Below are 14649 nucleotides of genomic sequence, written 5' to 3'. Positions count from 1 at the left end.
GCCCCTCCCCAGCTTTCCTGAAGCCCCTTTCCATACTTGAAGGCACCTACAGCTTCACAGCAGGTTGGTGCAGAGCAGAAGCTCATCTGCCTCGTTTCAGGAACTGAACCCCACAGCCACGTGCTGAATTACAGGATTCCCACTGCCCTTCTAAACCTACAGACCTTTCACAAAACATGAACGAGAAGTCATTTAATGCTGACATTTCTCCCATGGCCGCAGGACACGCAAGAAGCCGGGAAGGATCATTAAGAAAGATGGATTATTGGTGTGAGTGGCCATTCCCCGTAGCAGGCAGTAGTTTAGTGTCCAGATATTCCACAACAAGGTAAATGTAAGACTGAAAATTTAAATATTCACGAGAAACGCTGCTTCTTTCACGTATAACAAGGTCTCCCAAAACACTACAGGCGGTTAATTTACACTTACACATTTCAATTAACTCATATTGATGCAGTAACACTGGGCAGAGCCACTAACATCCACAGCATTCCAGGCTCCAGTTCCATTTTTGCCTTTTTTAATATGTGCTTTGTGTCTGCTGCCTTTTGTAGAATAAAGATTTCTAAATCAAATTTCTCCAGATCCAGGAAACAGTAATTTGTCAGCCTTGAAAGCCAGGTCCCTGGGGTTTAGAGCAGGCAGGATGGGATGAGTGAATGAATGCAACTTCCAAGGACCTCCTGACCCCCACTACCACTGCCTGGAGCCAGGACACGAAATGAATCCATCAGAATTCCCGAAAATGCTATAAACCTCCAAATGGCAGTTTTCCACCTAAAGCAAGGACTGGTTTTGGCATAGTGACCTCTAAATGACTCCCAGGCACAGTCTTTAACCTCCATCTGGGACTGAACACAGATTGCTGATCTCGGGATGACCTAACTAACACCAATTAGATGCCTTCCAGCAGATCTCCATGACAATGGACTCTTACCCCACTCCTTCCTGCAACCAGCCCCGGGGTGGTATTTGTACAGATCCACCCTCCCTCGCCCAGCTCAGGTGCTTGAGGAGTGACACTGCAGGTCTACACAGGCAAGTATGGCACAAAGCCAGCTCCTGCTGCAAACCCTAAAGAATCCCAGAGACCACAACAGTTTCTCAGCTGTGTTCGCAGCATCCACCCTCCTGGAGGGGCTGGATGGAAAAAAGTCCACGCAGTATGTGAAACTTTGGAAAATCCAACTCAATTGCCAAGCCAGAACAGCTTGAAGTCCCAACGCACAGACCCTGAAAACATTTGTTTGACCAGCTGGCTGCTGCGCCTCGGCTGCCAGGAAAACCTCCCCGTGCCAACCGGAGGGAGCAGGGGCACCACGGGGAGCTAACGGGGCACTGCTGGGGCAACAGGAGCGGGAGCACAGGAGGGAATGGAGAGAGTGGGAAAAGCACCTCGCTTTTGGCAAGGGGGGCTACTCATGCAAATGAAAGCAGGTTTCCTTAAGTGAATATGCACAAATACGGCACAAATCAAGGAAGAACCAAGTCCAAGTCCTCTCCTTCCACTCCACTTCAGCCTTGACACACCTGGAAACAGCGTTTGCCGCCCTACAGAAGCTGTTCACACACAACCACAGTACGATTCTCCATTGAGGAGGGTCGGAGACACCCAGCTCACACTCAGCTGGGCTGGCCGTTTCCATTTTGGTCCATACCAGTACTAAAACCAGTTCTGGGAAAGTTACATTCAAGTTACCACAGACGCTGCTGCTGAGGAGTAACGTGGAGAGAGGCTGCAGCACCTCTGAGGAAGGAGCCCGGAGGGGCTCTTGATCCCTGCCACATCCCACAGCGCAGAACATGTGCCCACAGGGTTTTGTGCCACGCTCCGAAGAGGAGCTTCCACTCAAAGGGTCAGGAAGAAAAGACGTCTTTGATGGGGGCAGCCTGAATCCCAGAACTACAGTGACTTTCCTCCTGAATGGGAGCACCCATGCGGAGCTTCCATATCCCAGTAGATGCAAATTGTGTTTACATCTTCCAAACAACTGTCCCTCAGCCTTGCCTTGTGGGTATCACCTGAGATTATTGACGTTATCTCCCTCCCCACCTTATCCTCTTTGGTATGCAAAAGTGGTGCCACCAGGAGTGCTTCCCAGCTTTTGGCAAGTCAAACTTCTCCTGCACCCCCCCCCGCTAAACAGACTTCAAAAACCCCTGGAACTGTTTATACAGCCATAAAAAATAAAGATAAAAGAAAAAAAAAACCCAAACATATTTCCAGGAGGTGACCAAGCCATCACCTTGACTGCTCAACGTAGGAGCGCGCCACATGCTTTCCAACAGCGCTGCTTTGAGCGCTTCCACGAGGCCCTAGCACACAAAGGATGCTAAAAACCAACACAAAGAGCATCGCTCCAAATCACAGCCTGATAAAAGTTCCATGAACAGAAGAAATTATCCTCTAACGAAGGAATTATTTCATACACACGCTCTGGACTTGTTGCAAACCAACAGGCTCATTTGTGCTTTGTGTACATTGCAAATGCTGCAATACATCGATTCTTCCTTCAACTTTTCCTACCTAAGACATCCACCTCTCTTGCTGACGGGGCTTTCACTGCTCTCCTCTTCACAGTGCTGCTCCAGCTTAAGGAACTTACCACCAGGAAGCCTTCTTGAATCCACTATCCCAATCCTTTTAGGTAATTACACTATGCGTGCCTCCAGGAAAGAGCAGTCAAAGATGAACCGCAGCAAAGTGTGGATCAATCCAAGAGCTCACGTGAAGACTCTGGGGGAAGCAGAGGTGCCAGGCTGCTCCTTTGTCCTCCCACGTTAAGGGAGATGGGTAACCCGAGAGGAGGAGACGCCTGTTGGCTTGCGAGAACACTTCAGGATAAATAAGGAAATACCAAACTCCCGACTGCAAAAGGCTGGAGATTCTTCTCGGGACTGATACATGGGGAATCCTTTCAAGAGGAAACCGCAGGAGTAGATGACTGCGATTACACTTCAAAAGCAAAGGCCTTGCCACAGAGAGACATAATTGAGAGCAAGTGTTGCTCCTTGATCACTGAAGTCCAGACCCCCTGCTTGCACCTCCTTGCATTCACAGAAATTGCTTCTATTCTCTCTCCAACCTCGCCATCTCCGCTGTTTTCTAACGCTGCTCAGTACTAAAACCTGGCAAAACGGAGACCTACCACCAGTGAAACTTCCAAAAGCAAAAGTTGTTTGGTACCATTTGTAAACCATACACCGGCGCTCCGGAGAGATGGCCAAGCTCCCGGGAAAATAACATATTTCTCATGGCAGGGGGTTGGAACGGGATGGGCTTTAAGGTCCCTTCCAACCCAAACCATTTTATGATTCCATGATTTCTATAGAAAAAGCCTCTAACAGCAACCCCAAAGCCAGCATGAAGTTCAAAAGCTCTCAAATCTGTGTGATGTAAGGGGTCAGGCCTCCAAAACCAAAACAGCACCCTGAAAACCAGCTGTTCTTCAAAACACCGGGCTTTTCCCTACAGAAAAAAAGCTTCCAAGTGGAGCATATCCAGCTGAAGAGAAATTTGGCCTCTTGGAAGAGCAGTTTGGTTCAGTTGGAGGGGACTGGTTTACTGGTCCCAGCAGGAAGATAAGTAAAGGGAAGCAGCAAATTCCACTTTAGAAGCAAGAATCAACCACCACGGTAAGAAAAATGCAATTCCGATTTTCACCCATCATCTTATCACCTATTTGTATTTATCAGGTCAGAAAAAGAAAACGAAAAAAGCCCTTTACGGAACTCACAGGTTTCAAATCAGCATCATTTAATTACTGGCAATTGTGGGCATCGGCCACAACTGCCCCAGAAACTGAGAGGCCAAGAATTTATACATAATAAAAAAGCCCTAAGCTCTCACCTTGGGCCTGAAATCTTCTCCTGACCAGATTTGTTGTCCATTTTTTTCTGATTAAAGAATAATACAAAGCATTCCTGGCTGTTTAAGCTCGAGAAGCCCTAATTGATTCCCACAGTAACTAACCTGCATTTTACCTCAGAGAGTGGTAGTTAAGGAAGTCGGCACTGCTATTTATAACTCATCTCAAACTGAGGGCAGACTGCCTGAAATCTAACACATCCCAGCTGTACTCCTGTTTGAACTGGGGCCAAGGGAATTTTTTAAAGCAATCTTGGCCCTGAATGAATGACACCAACAGTACGAGCGCGTGTGTGGTTGTGTTGTGGTGACGGAGCGGTGGAGGTGGAAGGCAAAGCGGCGGGCAGCGTGCCGGAATCCCTCTCCGGAGCCTTGAGAGCAGGCTCGGCCACGGATGCATCATCGGAGCCGCCCACCAAGAAGCAAACACAGGAAACGTCTTTTCCTGTGGAACGCCTTGGAGTGAGAAGCACACGGCTAATCTGCATAAAAGCAAAGCCACGCCGCTCCTGCCAGGAAGGTTACTGCTCGTAATCTCTGGCCGTGGAGCCCGGCTGCCTGCGAGGACTTGGACCCGCGCCCGATAACCCAGAAAGAGCTGGGAACAGATGGGCAAGGACCCCGGCAGAAACAGCACCGCGCACGTGATGCGCCACACGGCCCCGCCAGCGCAAACTGTTGTTGGAGTGCAGGTACAAAGGCGAGCAAAGCTGAGCCCTGTGAATCCGGCAGCTGCTTCCCTCCCATCATCAGCCTGGCCAGAGGATGGCGAGCACCAAACCCCAGGGGCCTGGAAGTCAGCAAGCGGAGAAGATGCTGACCAGTGGCCATGCTGGTTAACAGCATCCTGCAGACTCAGGGAACCAACCGCTCAACCCCCGAGGCCGAATCTGGATGAGACCTCACTGAAGTAAAGAAATGAGGTCTTGGTAGAAGAGAGTGCTCTGCCCTTGTGTCTTCAAACAGCCCCCACAGCCAGGGAGTTACGTAATCATTAAGGTTGGAAAAGACCTCCAAGTTCATCCAGTCCAACTGTCAGCACAACACCGCCGTGCCTGCTAAACCCAGAGTGCCGTGTCCACATGTGCTTTGAACCCCTCGAGGGATGGAGACTCCACCACTGCCCTGGGCAGCCCCTGTCAGTAAAGAAGTTTTTCCTAATACCCGATCTAAACCTCCCTTGGACCAACCTGAGGCCATGTCCTCTCATCCTATCATTGCTGCAAAGGAACCATTCAGCTAGGATCATGGTCATATTGGATTTAAATCATTGAAAACATGGCAGAGAATAAAACCACCCACGCTTCCCCGATCCCTCTGCGCCCTTTCTATCAAGATCAACAAACTAGAAATCGGTTACAGCAGCAGCAGTTGAACAGGCTGGTGACACCAACAGCAGGTGAGGAAGAGGACCCGGGTGCCAAATCAGCAGCTTTCCCAGCGTCTTTCAACCCGCTGGGAAACACCAACCATGTCGAGGGCAGGGAACCTCTACAGAGGAGTCGTGGCAAACAGAAAACGACACACAAAAAAGACGGTGTCTTGACTGCAAGAGGCGTTCTCAACAAAACATTAATGCTTCCAAAAAGCAATCCTCAAAGTGGAGACGCTGTGCTGACCTTTGCTGTTTCTAGTACCTTCCACATCCTCTGGAGCTACCAAGAGCTCAGGCTGGGTCAGATCCTGGCAGTCCCAACATCCAGCACCACTACCACATCGCATCCACACTATCTCCAGGGGCACAAGGTTCAACCTCCCACCTCTCAGCCCTCCCCTAGACTAAACCTCTGCCACCTCTTCAAACGGCTCGACTGGAGTTACGCTGCCTGCGCTATCATGGTACCAGTACCTTGACCCAGAAAATCATCAGGCGACGAGCTCTCGGGGTACGAGCTCTCGGGGTACGAGCTCTCGGGGTACGAGCTCTCAGAGCATCTGGCCGCACTTGTTTGGTCGGCCCATGGCGGCGCTGCTTACAGATGCACCACGGGTACATGCAGCCAAACTTGGTGCGCCTACGAGCCATGGCTTCAACTGGCACCAAACCTCGCAGACGCACCAAAACCAGCCTGGCTGTCACGAGCACACCAACTGAGACTGTCTCTAACTGTCAGACTGTCTCCAACTGTCACTCTCCTCGTGTGCTACCTCGGGGTAGCAAGGCAACGCCGTTACGTAACGGGCACTGGTACTCGGGGGGCGGGCACAGAACCCAACAACACCCAACAGGCATCGCAGGAGGCTCCACAGAGCCTACCTCACACCTCAAGTTTGCATTTCAGACACTCGCCATGCCCGTCTCCATCTCCCAAAACTCAACGCACAAGTGGTTCCAATTCCTCCGCCACCAGTCTAGAGAGTTCAAGCTGAGAAACAAGCACAGACTAACAACCATCCTCATTCACGAGGAAACACTGCTCATCCTCCAGCGACGAACATTTTCATCTGATCTATTTAAGGTGCAACTGGCTGTGCTGAGGTCAACACCCCAGCCTGAGCCCGCTGCCTTTTACAGCCCTCCAAAGGGCCAGCTCCAGGTCATACTCTATGGCCTCTCTTCCCATGGTGGTTTGGTTCTAAGGAGGTGGAAGAGGCTGAGAGGAAATTAAAGTTAAGATAAAACAAAAAATTCCTCCTGTACTGGATGAAGATGCTCCCAAAAGACAGACAGCAAACACCACACCGATGCACACAAAGGATTTCACCAGGGCAGTTTCAACAAGCGTGACTGACAACATCACCATTGAGATGCGTGCTTCCTTTTTGCCTTTTCCCCTTCCTTTTCTAAACTTGAGAAATCCACCAGCCTCCTTTGGTCCCTCAGCACATGCAAGACAATACACTGAGCCTGCAGTGGGACCACTCAGCACCCCTCAGTCACCTTCCTCGCGCTCATCCCTGTAGAAAACTAGCACCCCAGCACAGATACAGGCCAGGCTGCTCTGCCCTGCCACCATGAGCTCAAGATTCCAAAACCTGACTTTTGGAATATGGTACAGGTTTGGTTTCAGGGTTACAAACACCTTCTGGAAACTCGGAGGACAAATCAATTTTGATATAAGCTACACGAAAGCAAAATTCCCTCCCTCAACTCCCCAAATCCTAAAATTGAACTTAGATCTGGCTTCACAACCAAGAGGCGATGCCTCATCGTCATTTCATTATCCATGGCCAGTACAGATGAAATTCTTGGTTGCCCAACTCTTCAGATAACTGCCCTCTGCTCAACAGTTTCAGTTCTGCACTGAGCGGGAGCCTCGCTGTTCTGACTTTTTCCAGTGGGTCAGAGTTTGACCAAAGACACTTTCTATTCCTCTAATCTCCTGTTAACACCCAGACCTCAGAAAGACCTGACAGTATCAATGCCGCATACAAAAGGAATACAGGAAATTTTCTAATGGCTTCAGCCACCACCTTCTAACTACCTGGTATTCCTGTAAACTTAAAGTCAGCCCTGTTAAACATTGCTCCTTTCCTCCACCAGACATTTACCCCACCAGTGCCTTTGGGGAGACCTTCTGTAAACCCAAGCTACCGAGTTTTACTAGTGGAAACATGATGAAAAGCTTTCTCCCAGCAGCCATCCAGGGAATGGGAATCCCCCTGGCCAAGCACAGCTCTGTAATTACACTATTAACACCTCAGGTCCCAGGACTTCCCCAAACTCCACTCTTGGGGATGCTCTTCAAACCAATTAACACTGACCTGTGCTTTGCTTGCAGGATGTGCCCTTACAGCACATTTTGTTCCCAACTTCTGATGATGGAGATCTGGTGGGGAGGGAAATGACACCCCCACCTTGATTGCCCCTTAGGAACAACGTGATAGGAGCATGTCCAGGCAGGATCTGCTTGAGCCGACCTCGGCTCTGGTCAGAGGGGGCTCCTATAAAGAAGCCCCAGGAGTTCAGATGCAAATTTAAGCACCTGAGAATAACCAAAACCTTATCAGTGAATTTTGGCCAAGACCTCATTTGCCATTTCCCAGCAGCCTGAGCAGAAATGCTTTGTGGCTATGAGCAGCCCTTGCAGGAAGCCATGGGGGCAATCAGTGACTCACCTGGCTCTGTTCCTCCGCACCCAGATCATGACACCGCACACCAGGATCACAATCACGAGGGAATGCAGGGCTCCTACTGCACCCATCGTCAAGTGCAGTTGCTCATCTCGGGGCCCTCTGACACTCTTGGTCCTCTGCGACTTCAGAACACTTGGGGTTGTCTCGCCGAGCACACCTGGAGGAGCAATTGGGAATGTCAGTCCATCCTGTGCCCCTCTGGAGAGCTCACAGGGCGTTTGCCATGGCCAAGACGTTCTCTGTTCCTCTCCAGCGCTGGTGCCTGGAAGTTCGCTCCCAGCCTTTCGGACAGGTTGTCCCACCCAACAAAACTCAGGGGGCCAGGAGAGCACATGGGGAGCGCTGATCCTTGTCCAGTTTTCCTTTCAGCTACATGGACAAATCCCATCCCTGCAGCAGGGAGGGCCACCCCAACGCTCCCTCCTCCCTGATGGGTGACACCGGGTCACTACGGGACAGCAGCTACCGGGTGTGCCAGTGGCCGGCATCGCCTCTGCTCCTTTGGCAGGGACGGGCAGTTACAATTAGTCACGTAACTTAGCAAGTTTGTACTCAGCCTCCAGTGCTTCAATTTTTTTGTCTTTCTCTATTATCTGTTTTCTAAGCAACATAATTTCTGCCGATGCTGGATTTAGCTTGGGGTCTAAGGTTTTTACTCCCTTTTCGAAAGACAACCTTCTGAACAGCCTCTGTGTCCATCTCTAGAGAAAGAAAGCAGGAGTTGGATCAGATGGAACTGTTCCCCTCAGGGAGGTGGCATCTTCTGCAGGCGATGTATCTCAGGACAGACACCAGGCTCCACACCTCCAGTTTGCAGGACTTGTCTTCAACTTACGCTCCCCTGTAAGACTGCTCAGGACCTGGATTCTCTTGGAAAGAATAATATGATCAGTATGGTGGGCTTCCCCGGGCTGGGACAGCACTGCCAGGAGTCCGAGAAAGGCAAAGCCTCAGCACAGCTCCAGCACAAGGCGACAGTAAACACCTTCCTTCAAAGGGGACACGGAGACACTGCAGCCACTTCTGCTGCAAAAGAGCCCTTCGCAGAAGCACATCCCATCCTGCCACCTCCATCCCACGGAGGGGTCACAAACACACGCAGTGGACAGAACCCCACCTCTGTCACCATGTCCTGGGCACTTTCACCATCAAGAGCCCACAGATCCCCAAGCCAGAGGGAAACCAGTTCTGTAAAACACATCCAGGAACAGAGAGAAAAGCCACCTGAGACCAAATCCACAGCCCTTCATGGTCGCTGCCCTCAAGGCAGCTGTGCGGCCTCAAGCTGGGTGTCCAGCTTCCATCCGTCCCTGACCCTGAGGTGTCACCCAGAGTTCTCAGCCACCAAGGAGAAGAGGGGCTGGACCCGTTGGTGAAGCTGGGGCTGCTCCGATCCTGGCCAGCTCTGGCCAACCCTGCCAGACTCAGTACCCTCAAGCTGCCTGCGCGTCCTCTCGGCGGCCCAGGGCTGCTCTCCCCTCCGCTGACCTGCAGCAAGGGCTGAGCACCCACAGCTCCTGCCGGTCGGGTGCCAACGTCTGCCAGAACGGCTCTGGCCAGAAACGGCACCGCTGGGGATGCGGCTGTGCTGGGGGCTCAGCTGGGACCACAACTGGTGGCAGCAGAGACTCTGCACCATCCCTGTGGCTCAGCAGCTCCTACAAGGCCTGACAGCGCGTGTCAGTGCAATGAGGCTCTGAACGATCCCTTCCTGCTGGAGGAGGCTCTGGCGTGTCCAGACGGGTCCCTATACCCTCCGCTTCCCGAGCCCTGGGCTTACAAGGGCTGCATACTCACCGATTGCTTTCTCCAGGTTTTGCCTTGTTATCCACATGCGGCAACACCCCAGACACACTCCAGCAAGGAAGACATCCTGCAGGAAAATGTAACAAAGACTGCTCTTCATGCAAATCCAAACAAAGACAATTAGATCTTTTAGTTCTGCATTAATTCGTTACCCGTCAAACACAAAAGATACTGCCACTCCGTCTTCTGCATTGTGACAACAGCAGTTTCAAAATTTCTTACTCTTAAATAAAGCTTAACTTATTGTTCATCCAAATAAAAGCAGTGTTCAGGGTTTTCTTTTTAAATCTTAAATATTTATCTTTTTTTTTCCAGAAAAAAATAAGTGTTTCACAGAATAAGTTGTGGATTTCCCATGTTGCTCAAACTGATACTAATTAGTATTTCAAGAATTAGAATTTCAAGAATTACAAAACAGAAGTAAGCAGAGCATCTCTAGGTGGGTATGGGAAGAAAGAAACGTCTCCATCCCATCTGGAGGCAGATTCTGCCAGGCATCATTCCAAATGACTGCACGTGCAGGGGAGTGAAAATAAAATATTGTCCGATTAAGATCTGTGCTTCGGGCCAGACCGAGATACAGAGATCTGATGGAAAGGTGGCAGAATCCCATGACGCTATTGAACTCTTTTGGTTTTTCTCAAACTAGCACCTTAAACATATGTGGTTGCTGGACAGCAGGACATGGCATTCAACTTCTTCTCTACAACCCTACCTCCCAAATCAGAGCCAAAAAGCCTAGAACCAGGGCAATAAAGCGTTACAACATAAAAAGCAATTTTCTACTCATTTTGTTTTCTAATTCAGTTTTGTCCTTTTCCAGCTAAGTTAGATTCCTAGGAGCAAAACCAGTAACGTTCTAAGGATAATCAGAAGAGAGTCCTGTAGTCCTGGCCATAGAGCTGTGTCAGTACACGAACAGGAGCCCAAGCGCTGCAAGTCCCCCAGCAGGCAGAGTGCTAACCCACGGTCCTAGGGTGGGAACAAGCATGTGTCGGGGTAGGGGCAGAGTTCAGGGCTAGTTTGTTTTCTTGTCAATATCTACACGGCTAAAATAACAGAAAAAACAACCCCAAGCACAAACAAACAAACAAACAAACAAAGAACCAAACAAAAGCCCACAAAAAGAATACCTGGAAACAGAACATCTGTTCCAGATTGAAATGTTCAAACCTGCGGTCATGTCCTAAAGTTATTGACAGGCCAGCCGTACAACACAGGTAGATCTTTACTGCCTTTTTGGCAGATGCTGCACTTACGTTCTTCTTAATTTGCACTTGTTACATAGTTCTGACAGCTAAATGCCATTGAAATCTTAAGAGACGTGCACCTTTACATTCTTTTCGCAAGCTTCAGCACAAGGCATAAAACCACCTTCTGCACATGTCCAAACAGCTGGGAACATCCACCCTGAGGAAGACTTTGCTAGCATAGATCCATGTTTAGTTTGAACGATCACAACCTCGAACATGGTTCAAGAAGATAAAAAGCCATTCCTGCCTCAACCTGCTTTCAGTGCAGTTCAGGTCACATTCAGGTTCATCGTGATGGCACCTGAAATCCTGCAGCTACTAAATATCGACAGAAGATGCTGCTGCCCTAAGTGTTCCATCAGAGGAGCAGATGAGTCCCAAGTCCTGACAGGACGTTACTGAAAGCAGACCGTATCAAAATACCCTCTAACCACCCGCATGCTCAAGCTCAGGAATGTCTGTGTGGCAGAAAAGATAAGCCAAGACAAACATCCCTTTTTGCGTCATATTTTAAGGCACATCTGATTATAAAAAAGCATACATTATTTAAGAAAAGGGAAAAAATACATGTGTATGCATACCTGCTGTCAAATACACAAACACAAGTAGAAATACATGCTATGAGATATTTAGATCCAAATCACCCCTTTCCACTCACACTTTTTAAGCAATCGTGTTTTTCCCTCAGTTTGTACCCAATGCAACAGAATCAGAAGTAAAATGTCATGATTGCCGTAACGTGGGTTTTGAAATACTGGAGCCAGCTCCTAACCTTTCTCTGAGGAAATCCTTCCAGCGCCCTGGAGGTCCCAGCTGGAAGCTGTGGATACTTTTGAAGATGACAGGATGCCAGGCAATGGATAAAACACTGACATCTGTTCATCTAATTAATCCAACCCCCCTGACAGTAATCCAGATGGGCAGAACACAGAGTGATTTTGGGGGACAGGAGAATAAAAACCCTAGTACTCCTGAACCACAGATTTCAAACGGCTTTTAGCTTTGCTGCTTTTATACGAGTAAGCTGTTTCCTTATGAACCAGCTCGTTAGCAGGTCCCAGCTGCTCCATTAACCAGTACGGGGAGATTTGGTATCACCCTAAGAAAACAGTAAACTGCTACAGAAAGAGCTTTCTGGACCAACGGAGCAGCCTCACTGGCCTCTTCCAGAAGGAAACCTACCTCTCAGACTTCTCCGCAGGAAGGTTTAAAGCATTACAAAGTTCACAGCAGAGTTGAATATGTACATAAATACACGTTCAGATGTATTCACTAAAGCAAGAAGGACTAAAAATAAGCTTACTACACAGTTGAGGCTGCAGTGGTCAGGCTCTGTTCTAAAAAGCAAAAAACCAGTTCCATCTGCAATGCCTTTGATAGTTCACTAATTAATGATCAAAACGCATGTGCTTCAGCATCATTTTATGCTTTTATATGGATATCTTATTCCATTATAATTATCACAGACCATAGAAGTCTATCAGGGCCAATCATTTCTTAATGCAATTAAATTCCCAGGGGAACAATATGAAGTAGTTTATATTGGGGAAATCTAGGAGAGCTTATAACCAAATGGGAGCCTGCTAGTCTACTGCAATTATTCCAAACTAGAAAAGTAAAACAAACTGCATGAATTTTTAACAGATTTTCTGGAATACTTGAATTAAAACAATCAGTAGGTGTCAGAAGTTGCAATATGAGCTCATCTTCAGACTCCTCCTACATCCTCTAGCACTCACCTCTTCGGGGAAAGGATTATGCAGCCGCCTTCTCCTCCTGGATGAAATCCCCCACTCTCAAAAGAGCTCTCTGGGCTATTCGTCTGCTTCCCAGTCCTGTTAACACAACACCTTTAACTCTTGCTCTTTCACAACGCCATGACAATTCCTATTAAAACAAGCCTTGAAAACCACTCCTCTACAACGCAAATAATTATTAGTTCTTTCACCCAAAGGTATTAACATGAAGATTGGAGCAGAGAAACAATAAGAAGTCTCTAGGGATGGATTCTATCTACATACATCTTACCCTGTTCTTTTAGTCATTTTTAGAATACCTCCATCCCGGAGCTGGTAAAACAAATTATTCTCTTTCCCATTCTTTCACTCCCTCTCTGCTGACATCCTGACGGTGATGCTTTTCTTCCTCTGCCCACACAAGAACCTTTCAGGCTTTAGTATGCTCTTTACCCCAAGACCTGCTTAAGAAAAGCGATACACAGCACGCTGATGGGGGCCAGAACGTGATTTATTTCCCATTTCATGGTTTCCCCCGAGGACCCAAGTAATCACTGTGAGAACATCTCGTCGCTGCCACTGTTTTAGTTCCATTTGCTCCCCCTCGTAAGAGCCATGTTTGATTTAACATCTTGCATTTATCCAAGATAATACTGAGGTGTTCTAAAAAATGTTGAATTTTGAGAAATAAATCTTCAGCACATCAATCTACATTGGGCAGCAGTTTGCACAGCTCTTTCCAAACAACACACCGTTCCACTATTCCTTACATCATTTGCTTGTCTAAGCATTTTGTAGTTCCATTGAATAAAGCCCAGTACCTGTTATGACGTACAAGGCTAACTTCATAAAGGAACTTCAAAGACAACTTAGTCCTAAAGAAGATATCTTACCTCTTCTTAACAAACACAGATCTAAGAAAATTGTCTGTAGAAGAAGAAAAGGCAGATTAAGAAAACACCAGCCAGCATTAGCTGAAGTGAATAGCCTCCTTCTCCAGGCACCTACGCCAAGTGCAGAAAGCAGCACACCTCTGCTGGGATATTTTCACCAGGGAAGATTTTATAGCAGGAGTTCAGGAGAGCAGGGGCAGACAGTGGGCACTTGGAGCCAGGAGAGCTTCGCTGCTGTCAGCTGCCAAGCGGGAACAGAGTAGGAGAATCACCAGAGAGGTGGAGCAGAAAAAGGTTGGCTTCAATAGAACTCAGCCTTCTCTGATTGTTCCTATGAATTATAGAAGAGAAATATCATAACAGTAAATCATGACTGGCAGTGAACTATTTTCCTAAGTACACTGAAGAGCACAGAATATAAGAATTTCTTCTTGCGTCAATATTCCACGGCAATAGCTTTTCTCCCGAGGCTTAGAGAAATCCTTCCTCCTCTAATCCTGTTTTCCAGTGACAACTTAACAACCGAAATGGCAACAATTACCCCTTTCTAGTGCTAATTAACAAATTGCAAAGATTTCGTGAGTGGCCCCCCCCCCGCCCCACAGACCCCCCCTGCCCCATAGATCCCCAGCCCCACGGATGCCCCCTAAGTGACCGCCCCCCCCCTTCTTAGACCTTCAGCCTCCTTCTCGCCTTCGTCTTCGCCTTCGATGCCTTCGTCACCTGCCGAGCCAAGATGGCACCCGCCGGGGGGCAGGGTGGGTGTGGGGGGGGATCTATGGGGCAGGGAGGGGTCTATGGGGCAGAGGGAGGGGTCTATGGGGCAGAGGGAGGGGTCTATGGGGCAGAGGGAGGGATCTATGGGGCACAGAGAGGGATCTATGGGGCACACCACCCCCTTTCTCCCCCCAGATGCCGACTCCTCCTGAGGCGACGGCCCTGCCCCACGGCGCTGCCCCATAACCAGCCACCCCCCACCCCCCCGCCCAGCCCCATAAGTGTGGGGCGAGCGTCAA

Source organism: Phaenicophaeus curvirostris, unplaced genomic scaffold, assembly GCF_032191515.1.
Source record: "Phaenicophaeus curvirostris isolate KB17595 unplaced genomic scaffold, BPBGC_Pcur_1.0 scaffold_50, whole genome shotgun sequence".
NCBI lineage: Eukaryota > Metazoa > Chordata > Aves > Cuculiformes > Cuculidae > Phaenicophaeus > Phaenicophaeus curvirostris.
The sequence above is the reverse complement of the archived record's forward strand: the minus strand, read 5'-3'. Positions refer to the sequence as shown.